The sequence below is a fragment of the Leopardus geoffroyi genome, chromosome B2, assembly GCF_018350155.1.
Source record: "Leopardus geoffroyi isolate Oge1 chromosome B2, O.geoffroyi_Oge1_pat1.0, whole genome shotgun sequence".
In the NCBI taxonomy this organism is placed as follows: Eukaryota; Metazoa; Chordata; class Mammalia; order Carnivora; family Felidae; genus Leopardus; species Leopardus geoffroyi.
In genome coordinates this window covers 42,006,354-42,018,743 of record NC_059332.1, presented here as the reverse complement: position 1 = coordinate 42,018,743, position 12,390 = coordinate 42,006,354, and positions in this window count along the sequence as shown.

Genomic DNA, 12,390 nt, shown 5'->3' with positions numbered 1-12,390 from the left:
CCGGTCTACCACCTGGACAGCAGTCCTGCAAGGCCCCAGAGCCACCAGCACCTGCCCAGAGACCCGAGTTTCCTCCCTGGTCCTCCCCCTTCCCTGGTTCTGTTCTCCTCCATTCCCTCCAACAGCCATTCCCCCCCCCCCCCCCCCCCCGCATCACGTGCTTACTGGGGAGCGGGCTGTCAGACTCCCAGCTGTCCCCTCCCCCTTCATTGTTCCTGGGCACTGTTGACTTTGCAGGAACAGCTGGAAGCCCATTGGGGGGAGGGGTGGCTGGGCCCAGCAACTGGTGGGGCCGGTTTCTCAGCTGAAACTTCCACGCAGGTAAAAGGCAAACAAATAAACAAGAGGCCAAGGGCACCTCTGCCCAGGGGCATGGGAGGCAGGCAGCACGGGGAAGACAGTAGCCAGCTGAGCCTCAGACCCTGGGATTTCGGCATTTAAAGCTCTCTCCCCCCACTGAGCCAACTGACCCCTCAGATCTCCCATTTTCTGGGCTCAGTTAATATTCCACCATGAATATGCGGTTCCCAGTGCAAAGGGTTCCCAGGGGTTACTAATGGCTAAGAGTTGTCCCTGAGTGAGCACCAAATGTGTGCCTGTCACTGTGCTTGTGTCTCATGCAGCCATCACAAAAATCCCACCAGGTGTGTCTTTGAATATCTTTAATAGCCTTGTTTTCTACAGGAAAAAATTGAGGCTCAGAGAGGTTAAGTAATCTGCCCAGAGGCACACAACCAGAAAGTTGTAGAGCTGGGATCCGGCTGCTTTCTGTCCACTACATGGCCACTGCTATACCCTATCTAAAGCACCATCGAGTCTTGCCTGGACTGCTGCGGGACCTCCTCCGTGGTCCCCTGCTTCCCCTCACACCTTGTCTCGTACAGTGAATTTTCCACCCGTCGGTCACAGTAGAACTATATAGTAGAACTATATAGAGTAGAACTATAGGTGAGATCATGTCCTCCCTCTGCCCACCTCAACCATGGCTGTATTACAACTGACAAGGCCCCATATGGCCTGCTCCCCTGTTACTTCCCTGAACTCAGACCCCTCACTTGCCCCCTCACCCTACTCCAGCCTCCCTGGCCTCAGCCTTGTTTCTTCAACACAACAAACACCTGACCCAGGGCCTTTGCGCTTACTGCTCCTGCTGCCTAAAGTGCTCTTCCCCGTATATGCATATGACTCATTCCAGCAGGTTTCTGCTCAAATGTCACTTTTTTTTCAGACAACATTACCTGCCCCTCCTGCATAAAATAGTCTACCATCTCCTATCTATTCCCCACCCTGCCTTGCCCTGCTTTCTGTTTCTTCGGAGCAATTCTGGCTACTGACTTGTGTATGCGTGTGTTTATCTGGGTTTTTTTTTTTTTACTATTTCCACCTACCAGAATGTGTACTCTGTGAAGGAAGGGGGTTTAATCCGTTTTGTTCGTTGCTGTATCCCCAGAGCCTAGACTGGTGCTTGACATACAGTTGGTGCTTAATAAGTAGCTGTTGAACAAATGCATTAAAGAACGAGCAATTCTCGAGCTGGAGTTCTTATGCACTCTGCTGTTTTCACCACCGTGTTTTCTTTTTTTTCTTTTTTTTTTTTTTTTTTTTTTCAACGTTTATTTATTTTTGGGACAGAGAGAGACAGAGCATGAACGGGGGAGGGGCAGAGAGAGAGGGAGACACAGAGTCGGAAACAGGCTCCAGGCTCCGAGCCATCAGCCCAGAGCCCGACGCGGGGCTCGAACTCACGGACCCCGAGATCGTGACCTGGCTGAAGTCGGACGCTTAACCGACTGCGCCACCCAGGCGCCCCAACCACCGTGTTTTCTAATCTCAGATTCTTCTGTGAGTGCAGGTTGTGTCATCCCCCTGCTGCAGACTAGGAGCTCCTAAGGCTGAGGGCGAACTATACTTCCTGATTATTCCACTACCTACCCCACCCACACAGAGCCCCCCTCCCCTTGCCGCACCAAGTATTGCCCTAAGCCTATAGAGGGATGATCAAGAAAAGCCCATGGAACCATAAGGCGTTGCATATCCAGCTTATTCCCTCACTAATAACCATCTGCCGAGCAGGGGAATCCATTCTAGACATTCTGGGTGATTATCCAGCAATGGCTGGCTGCACCCCACTCCATCAGGCACTGCTTTGGACACTGGCTCAGACTCCGGTGAGAAACGGTGCTCAAAAAAGCTGTACCGCCTTATCCACGTGGATGAGGGTGCACTGACCCAAACTGGACTGTCAGATAACCAGATGTCTGGCCAACCCCCCGCTGGGCAGGCTGCCTTTATCTACCCCGCTTTCACACGACAGCACAGTCCCCTACTTTTCCACTCCCTGCTCTTGCCTGCCAGGGCATAGGGTCCATCTCGTCTCCAGCTCCTACCCAGGGGCACAGGCCTCCTCTCTGCTCAGACTCTACCCGAACCAGCAAGGTGCTTGGCCCCTCAAGACATTGGTTTCCTGGTCTGTAAAAAGGGGGGCCCAAGGCAAGTTTTTGCTTTCCTTTATGCAAATCTAGATTTGTACAAAGTTTCCCTCCAGGAATTCTTGCCCCAATTTATAAAGGGATTCACCACAAATCTCATTCAATAACCAATGGCCCCGTGGCTTAGAATATAGGATAATTTACAAAATAAAATTCTGATAGAGGGCTCAGCCATACCCACTCCTGCTCTCCTGGGTAGGTCCCCGGGAGACTGTGGGGAGAAGCCCAGTGTATTAATAGAAAAACGTTGGCAGTTTCTTTGTGTGAAACTGAAATGACCTGGTCCCTCTCAGGCCACCTGTCTGTGCCTTGGGGGCTGTGGGGCTCAGTCTGGGCCCAGCATGCTCTGGGCATTGCTACGCTTCCTGGGGGCTGGGATACAAGGGATCGAGAGTGCTAGGCTGAGGCCAGGGTGGCTTAGGTGGGTGCTTCTCCTGGACCCTAGCAAAGATGTTCCTCTGTCAACCCCGGCTGCTCTCCTGGAACTCCCAGGACAGGGGAATATCAGGCCTCCAGACTAGGAAAAGGAAAGGAGGTCTCTTGGCGTAAGGTCTGACATTTGGGCAGTGCTTCTTGGTTTCTTCATCTAGTGAGCCTTTATAGAACACCATCTATGCCAGGGGTGGTGCCACGAGCTAGTAGTAAAATGCAGACCCAGTCCTGCCCTGGTGGGGCTCACAGTCTGGAAGAGGCAGATGTGAGGCCTTGGTATAGGGCTTGGTAAGGCCACACGGAAGGCACACAGGGCCTCAAAGGGCTTTTATAGATCTCGCTCCCATGCCAAGACATTGGAATTGTCGTGCTCATTCTATAGACGAGGAAATGGAGGCCCGGACAGGTGTTTTTATAACAGAGCCAAATCCCAAACCTAGCTTTACTGGCTCCAGACTAATGTTCCTACCACCCCTTAAAGCTGGTCCTTTGGAGTCTTCCTTCCCCCTTGCCTCTATGCTAAACCTTGAACTTGTACTTTTAGGAAAGGCAGTAAACTTTCTCTAGGACTTCCATTTTGTCTCCTGGATCCTTTGTTCCAACAGAAGTGACCTACAACAAGATGAGTGGGAGTTGGAGGTTCATACCACGGTGAGAAAACGGAGCCACTCTAGAAAAGCGATATAGAGCTGTGGTTCAGAGCACAGAGTCTGGAGCCAGACCAGGTAGGCTTAGATCCCAGCTCTGCTACCTGTCAGCTGTGTGACACTGTTTTACCTTTCTGTGTCTCAGTTTTCTGTTCTGTAACATGGAGTGATGATAGTACCGATCGCCTAGGGATATGAGGGAAAGAGAATTCTTTTAAAAAATTTTTTTTAATTTTTTTTACATTTATTTATTTTTGGGAGACAGAGAGAGACAGAGAACGAGCAGGGGAGGAACAGAGAGATGGGGGAGACACAGAATCCGAAGCAGGCTCCAGGCTCTGAGCTGTCCGCACAGGGCCCGGCACGGGGCTCGAACTCACAAACCACGAGATCATGACCTGAGCCGAAATCAGTCGCTCAACTGACTGAGCCACCCAGGTGCCCCGGGAAAGAGAATTCTTATACATGAACACCTAAGATATATACCAGGCACTCACTGCTAGATGCTTTCTAGAGTTGGTTTCATTTTTTGTCCACAGTGACACAGAGTGGTGATAGACTTACCCCTTTATAAGGTGAAGAAACTGGGGGTCGAAGAGGTAAGAGACTCAGGAAGCCAGAAATCAAACCCACTCAGTATTTATCACACTGTGTGTAGTTCTCAGTTTCATGTCTGCCTCCCCTGCAGGGCTGATAGCTTTCAGGAATTGTTAACCCAGGCTGGCGACGTAAGCCGTTTGCTGAGTGAGGTGATGGGTTCTGTTCATCACTCGTCAGGAAGATCTTTGCTCCCAGAAAGGTTAAGAACTCTCCTTTCCCACTTCTTCAGACCCCCCAGGGCCGACCCAGCAAGAGGCCAAGTACTTGTCAGGTACTCAGGTGCATTTATTTATTGAATGAACAAACGAATGAACTAAGGAACAAAGGAAGGAACACACAAGGCAAACGCTGAGGGAGAAACGGATTGAATCAGTAAGTGAATCTGAAGCAAATGGGATCCTTGTCTTGATTCTTACTCTGGAGGAAAACCAACAGCCAAGGAGGTGGACCCCTCGCTGCAGGGGGGCTGCCTGCGGAGGGTAAGCGTGAGCTCTGTTTTTGTTTGCCTTCCACCATGCCACGCTAGTGGGGAGCAAGCTCTGTTCAGACTCCTCCCCGTCCCCTAATACAGCCTCACCCCCTGGGGCCCACTCCTCCACGCCTGGCCCCTCTCAGAGGAGGCCTCTCTCTGCATCACTGGAGCGGGGGTGAGGGCCCCTTTCCCTGGGGTGCCTGCCCTCAAGCCTGGGAGGGCTGGGGAAAGGGCTGGGGAGGAGGCCTGGAGGGATCTGTTGGGGCCTTTCTGGTTTCTTCCTCCCCTTGCCCTCTGAGAGCCAGTGGGAGCCCGGCAAAGGGTAGGTACTCAGTAGATGGCTGAGAATGGCAGGGGCTCAGCCCAACTTTCAGCCCCAGTGGCCCCGAGGGGCCCCAAGCCCCCAGGCCACAGGAGGGGCTCCCTCTCTATGTCACACTACGGTCTGCCAGCTTCTCTGTGCCCTAGAAGTCAATCGTCCCCATCAGCACGGGCTTTTCCCAGGTCCTGAGCCCATGCCTATAAACCACTCTCCTGGGAGTCAATTCCCCCCCCCCCCCCCAGTACTGGAAGCTCTGGCTTTCCCATCAAAGGCCCCAAGGGGAAAATGACCAGTGGGATAGGGAGTAGAGGCCAGAGCCTTGGTCACTCTGCCTGTGGCCGGCGTCCCGTGGGGTGCCGGCTGGCAAAGGGCACCTCCCTCTTCCCCACACAGAGCTGGCAGGACAGCCGGTTCATCCTTCTTCAGCCACAGCCTGCAAAAAGCATGTTCCCCTGGAGCCTCGGGCCACTGGCCAGTCCACTGGGGACATCCCTCAGAGAAGGGAGGGGCAGGAGGGGCAGGGCGGGCACCCAGGCTGGCGCACTGTGGCCGGCCACCCTGTCCCACTGACTAGCGGTTTTCGCGTCTGGCTCCCTGTGGCCCAGACGGCCCCAACACGTCACTGGGGGATGAGCGGGCTCCTGCCCAAACTCGAACTCACAGCTCAGGCCTTCAGAGGCTCCGAGCCAGGGCCCAAAGGGGAGGGGCAGGGGGGGAACACAGGCCGCTGGAGGCCGAGCAGGGCTCCCAGGTGTGGCTCCGTCCTGGGCCGAGGGGGCAGGACACTACGCTTGGTGGGTGCCGAGCCAGGGGGCCCAGCAACACGGACAGGGCAGGTCAGTCACGGGACTCTGGGGGCAGAAATGGGAAGAGAAGCTGGAGGAAAAGAGAGGGAAAGACTGTGTACAGAGGAAAACCCAGGCATTTAGGGCACCTCCAACCCCTTCCCCTTGTCTCCTGACCCTCCCCTGTCCCTCAGGGCTTTTGCTCCCGCCCTTCCTTGACGGAGAAGTGTTTTTCCAGCCCCTCCTCATGACTTCACCCTTCAAGGCCAGCTCCAAGTTAGCCCTCTGAAAGTCTTCCCTGAGTCTCCTTGCCTGGAAGCAATGTCTTCCTCTGAACTCTCAGAGCACATGGTCTACACGTCCCACTCTTTCTGTCTTTGCCTCCCACACATTCATTCATTCACGCAGGCAATCAGCACACATTATGGAAACAGCCACTGCATCGGGTGCTAGGGGGATACTGAGCAGAGTTAGACTTGGTGCCTGCTCTCAAGGAGGTGGTGATCTTGGGGTCTGAGCCGCCTGAGCCAATAAGCGGTCTACAGAGGCACAGGTGCTAGAATTCAACTCAACAAGCATTGAAACGAGCACCTACCACAAACAGGGCAGGAAATGAGCACTTTGGAAACACAGTCCCGACCCTCAGGGTGAGTGAAGAGACGGGGACAATGAGAGCCAAGTGCCTGATGAGGGTGAGCCCAGAAGACCTTGGGACCACCAACTCCGGACCTGGGGTCAGAGGCACTACCATAGCTGAAGGTCCAAGGAGGAGCAGGTCTCACCAACACAGGAGGTAGGAAGGGGCTCAGGGAACAGCACTGCAAAAATACAGGCTTGGCAAGTTGGGGTGCTGCAGGCTCAGGGGTCCACTGGAGCCCCAGAGGGTGTGAGAGGCATGGTACTGGGAGGTGGCTGGGGCCAGAGTGTCAAGGCAACCCCACCTGGAGCTGGGGCGCACAGGAGCTGTTCTCCCAGGTCCATTCTCCACCCTTCTCTGTTTGGGGAGGTCAGCTCCCACGGGCTGCCTCACCCCAGCTCCCCCGTCCTCTGGCTTCTGGTTGAATTGAGCCAATGGTAGGCACCAGCTGGTATTCTCAGGATGGGAAGAGACAGAGGGCCCCTAGGAGCCTTGCTAGACCACAGTTCGGCAGGGGGTTGTATCCTCTGTCTATGGCCACAGATCCTGGCAGGTGACCCCTCTCCTGAAGCAACAACTGCCTCCCTGGTCCCTTCAGGCTGAGGGGTGTCTCCATCCCATGTTGGTTCCCTCAGCTCTGTTCACATGCCTGTAAATAGCCCTGTATCCAACTCCCTTCTGTTACCCCTTTAAGATGGTCTTGGAGGCCCGCTGGGACCTTGACCCATCAGGACTTGGTTCTGGAGGTCTTGGAGGACCACTGTAGGGTTTTGGGACAAAGAAAGATCCTGAGGAAGTGGTGGAGGTCTCACTGAATCTGCACTTTGTGGGTTGGAGAAGCAGGGGATGGTATTCTAAGCAGAGGAAAAACCTCCTACCATGGCACAGAGGTAGGAAAATGTGAGGAGTACAGGCCATAGTGGGAACTGTCAGAGCTTTTTAGAGTATGACACAATGTGCATTTTAAGCAACGCATCTGTGACCTGTTGAGAACAGATTCGGGGGAGGCTTGGGGGGACCGGATGGGATGCCAGAGAACCCATGAGGAGCCAGATAGAGGAGGCAGCAGCTCTGGTGAGGAAGAAGAAAGCCTGGGAGGACCCGGGAGGTTTGGAAGGCAGAGCTGACGGAGCCTTGTCTGTGACCGCTGTCTGGGGATGGGGCTCAGGAATCGTGGCCGGGCCAACTTCAGGGGCGAGCAAGGAAGTCAGAGGAGGAGCAGGTTTGGCTGGGGGAAGGAGAGGAGAGGTGAGAGCTGGAGACAGCTGCAGGTGAAGGTGGTGCAGGGACCAAAGAGGTAGATGAGATCCTGTGCCCTGTCTCTCTGGACTAGGCAGAGGAAAAAGTCAAGGAAGTCAGAAAGCACAGGGTGTCCCGGGAGCAGAGGGAAGGACATCCGGCTAGTGTAGAAAGGAGTCAGTGGTCTGTAGGGCAGGCATCCCACCACGCCCTGGGGCAAAAGTACCACATACCCTGGGTCAAACATCCACCGTGCCCTGGGGCAAACATCCCACCATGCCCTGGGACAGACGTCTCACTGTGCTTCGGAGCAAGCCAGCTCATTGGGACAGGTTCCATTTCTATGCACTACGGAATTTCCAAGACCCTTTTGGGAGAATGAGACAAACATTTCTTGAATTACCGTCTTATTGAACCCTGACGGCCACTGCCCTGGAGAGACATAACTTGCCCACACAGCCGGCGACGTGAGGCGGGGGCCCATGCCCGGCAGCATGGCGGCGTGGCTGTGCGGGCTCTTAAATACCACCTCTGCTCTGGAGTAACCGGCCTCGTAGTGACACACGCCTCAGCTGCTCTCTCTCCATGTGGGGACCTTGCTTCCTTCCAGGGCAGACCTCTTCCAGCTACCGAGCTGGGGCCCTGGCGTGTCTTATCTTGGTGGCTCTCCCCCGCTGGTCTTCATCCTGCCAGTTGGGGTGACCCTGCAGAAACCCAGTCTGGCCTCCACAGGGAGTCTCTCCCGGGTTTGAAGGCTGCTCCCACAGATCCTCTTGTCTTCATCCTCATCTTGAGCCGGGGTTTTGGGGTCCCTCTCCAGCCATGGTCCCCAAGCCTCAGGTTCTGAAAGACCGAACGCAAGACAAAACCTCACGGAAACGGAGAAGCAGGCTCTGCTTCAGATACATTTCATGTATGAGGGGGCGCCTGGCTGGCTCAGCGGGCTACGTGTCTGACTCCTGGTTTCAGCTCAGACCTTGATCTCACAGTTGGTGAGTTCGAGCCCCGCGTCAGGCTCTGGGCTTGTGGCGCAGAGCCTGCTCGGGATTCTGTCTCTCCCCCTCTCTCTTTGCCCCTCCCTAACACACATGCTCGCTCTCTCTCTCTCTCCCTTTCTCTCTCTTTCTCAAAATAAATAATGATTAAAAAAATACATTTCGTATGTGAAAAGTGAGACCAGTAGTGACCAATGGTGACTTCCCCTCTCTCCTCCCCCCAACTTTCTAAAGTTGCCCGTTATAGCCCGGGCCTGGCAACATGATGAAGCCTGGGGTCCCTCCCAGCCCTGAGATTCTGTGGTTCCAGGGACCCCTCTGCAAGGCTCTAACCCTCCCCAGGGCCATGAGACCTCCTCTTGAGATAGTTGCCAGGCCATCCCCCTTCCTAGTCCAGCAGACCCCCTACTCCCTGCCCCTGCATGGGAAGCAGTGTGGCCAGCCCCCCAGGCCAGATGCACCCCCACGCACAGACACCCCCTGCATCCCACAGCTGCAGCCCTAATCCTAGACTTGTTTAAAACTGAATTATGAGCCTGTCGCGCGGTAGCTGAGAGGCCGAGGCGGAAAAGGATTTACTGGCCGCATTAAATCATGTGCTTATTGTTAAGTGAGCCGGGCCGGGAGGTGCTCATGAGCTCCCCGTCCCTCCCCCTCCTCCCCACGTCCCACCAAAGTGCCCACCCTCTCGTCCACAAAGACCACCTCTGGGGCCCTGGCAGCTTCTTCCAGAGGCCCACATCAGTCTGCCTGACCCCACTCCCCTCGCAGCGGTGCACAGAAGTTGTTCTACCCCCATTTTACAGATAAAGAGACCTGAGGTCTTAGAGAGAGGAGGCAATTTGCCTTCGGTTGTACTGCCAGGAGGCAGCGATGGAACGAACAGCCTTCTTAACCTGGTGACATTGAGCCCCTAATTCTACAAGCACATGTAAGTTCTCCGGGCCCTTTTCTGGGAAGAGCTCCTTAGCCTTAGATAGGAGCTGGTGGGGTCAGGGGAAGAACCCCAGCACCGCGCCCCCCCGCCATTCTTCATGCTGGTGAAATGCTGGTGAATCGCAGCCTGGGTGCTGGGGGACAGTGTGCAAGTCTATCCCGAGAACCCATCCCTCAGCCCCTGCCCTCACCTCCAGTGACTGCCAGCCAGTGCTCTGAGCCAGTGCCCCCCACCTGCCCCCACATCCGCATCCACGTTCCTGCTGGTTCCACTGTTTGCTCTCACACCCTGTTCTCCCTGCTCACATTCCTGGCCAGGTCTCTCCCAACCCACTGTTTCCAGGCAGCCCCCATTCACACACACACACCCCCAGCACCCCAGGTGCCCCTGGACAGGACAGGCCCTGAACCTCGGCTGGATGCTATGAGATTCCTGCCAAGCCAGCTGCCCAAGGGAGCAGGCTGCTGTGAACCTGCTGAGCGCAGGGGCCTTGACCAGGGTGCCCGGGCAGCCGGCAGGCTCTCCGTGTTGGTATTGGCAGGACCTGCTGCCTCAGGCTGCCCTTGAAAAGAATTCTGAGGCATCCCTGGCTCCGTTTAACTGGCGTTTTTACAGCTTAAGGCTAGGGCAAGGACAGGGCCAGTGACGCATGGCCCTCAGCATTGGCAACCCTTCTGCCTACCTAGAATGTGCCGTGGTCTAGCCTGAACCCCACAGCCCTGTCCAAGTTCCCACGGGGAACCCCAGTTCCCTCCGAATGGCACTGCGGGCATTTGAAAGTGTTTCTTATTCATAGTCTTATGAGATGCCCATAACCTACCGTGTTGGGTAGACGTGGTGGGGGTGGGGGAGCTGGTTATTCAACCATTTTACAGGAAAGGAGACCGAAGCTCAGAGAGCAGATCTGAGGCCAAGGTTGGAGCAGAGGCACAGCTGGGGCAGGGACCCAGAAGTCCCCATCCCCATCTGGGGTGATCACCCACATCCAGGCTGGACAGAGAAGGGAAGACTGCCCCCATTCTGCAGAGCCCTGGCAGACAGACCGTGACCCCACTGACCTTACAGAACCACTTTCTGTTCTTCTAGAGATTCCTGTCACAGCGGCACCACCCCCACCCCCTGCCCCCCCCCCCGCCCCCCAGTCCCTGCCATCCAATAGGACCAAGCTGCAGAGTTGAGAGGGGAGCAAATTTCCCTAGGGAAGTTTTTGAGCCACCTCCCCTAGGACATCCTGGGGCTTGTTGATCTGTGCATTTGTCTTTCTGGAATCAGCTTCTCAAGGGCATTGAGAAAGGGCTTCAGGGTCCCTACCAGCTCTCAAGAGCCACTGGCTGGATGAAGTGAGTCTTCCTGGGAAAAGGAAGCCAGAGAAAGGGGGAGGAAGTGTCTCTGGGTCTCCTTGTCTCCTCTGGGTGGGACAGGGATGACGTGAGAGGCTGTTAGGGAGAGCTGTCGACCCCCAGTCCTCCCCCCAACCCTGTGTTGCTCAGTACCCCTCCTACTCAAGCTAGGACAGGGCTGGGAGTGGTGGGGGAGTTGACAAAGTTGGGCCAAGAGTTCAGATATTTCCAAAAGAGGTGGTCAATCACGAGGGAGTGGCCAGAAGGGAAGGAGGGAGAAGAAGTGAGCAGAAAAGAGCCTGGCAGGAAATCGAGAGGGGAGGAACACATCAAGTGAGCATCATGTCTGTGAGGGACGCTGCGACAGGCATTTTGTATATCTGATTGTAATGGCAGGCTTGAAGGAAGGTAGGAACATTCCCATTCTAGAGATGACAATACTGGGGCTCAGAGAGGTTACGTGACTTTCGATCAGCGTTGTACAAAAACAAATGACCCTCTACGCTGGAACTCAGACCCAGACTCCGTGATCCCAAGTCCCAAACTCTCTTCCCCACCAGACTGGAAGCTGCTTGAGAGCTCTGCCCACTCAGTCCTTCATCATATTGAGTACTGAGCTCAGGGCTTAATAGTATAATAATAAGTGTTCAATAAATACTGTTGCCCTAATGACTTGTCGGGGTTCCAGTTTCCCCGTTTGCAAAACCAAGCTAATAATTCCTTAGGTAGACATGCCTGGAGGTGGTGTTTAGACCAGGGCTTTGGAGGCCTCCTCCAGCCGCCCCCCACCCCGCCAGTCTTTGATCTGGGCCTCCTTGGAGGCCCCAGGAATCACCTTGGAGCCAGCAAAGCTTGAGAAACCCTTGATGTGTCCATCCATATCTTTTTTTTTTTTTTAAGATTTATTTTTTATTTTTTTATTAAAAAAATTTTTTTTTAATGTTTATTTATGTTTGAGAGAGAGAGATGGAGCACGAGTGGGGTAAGGGCAGAAAGAGAGGCAGACACAGAATCCAAAGCAGGCTCCAGGCTCCGAGCTGTTGGCACAGAGCCTGACGGAGGGTTCAAACTCACGAACCACGAGATCATGACCTGAGCTGAAGTCAGATGCTTAAGCGACTGAGCCACCCAGGTGCCCCATCCCCATCTCTGTCTATGGGAAGACAAGAAGGCCACCCAGATTCCTCCCAGAGTTGGAGTCCATGACCCAAAAATGTGGCTGGGGAGCACATCGTCCACCTTCCACCCCAGGACTTCTCCAGGTATCTCAGGAGGTTTAAGGAAAAGTTCCGTGGAAACACATGGTATCTACTCTATGTTATGTTTTGGGAGGAGGGCCCACAAATAAATGACAGAGACCACGTAGTGATTCACAGAGAAGGGGCCTGAAAGATCCAAGTCTCAGGCCCACTCCTCCCTAGTCACATGACCAAGGGCAAACCTCTCCTCTCTCAGCCTCAGTTTCCACATCAGTGAAATGGGGAAAACCGTACCT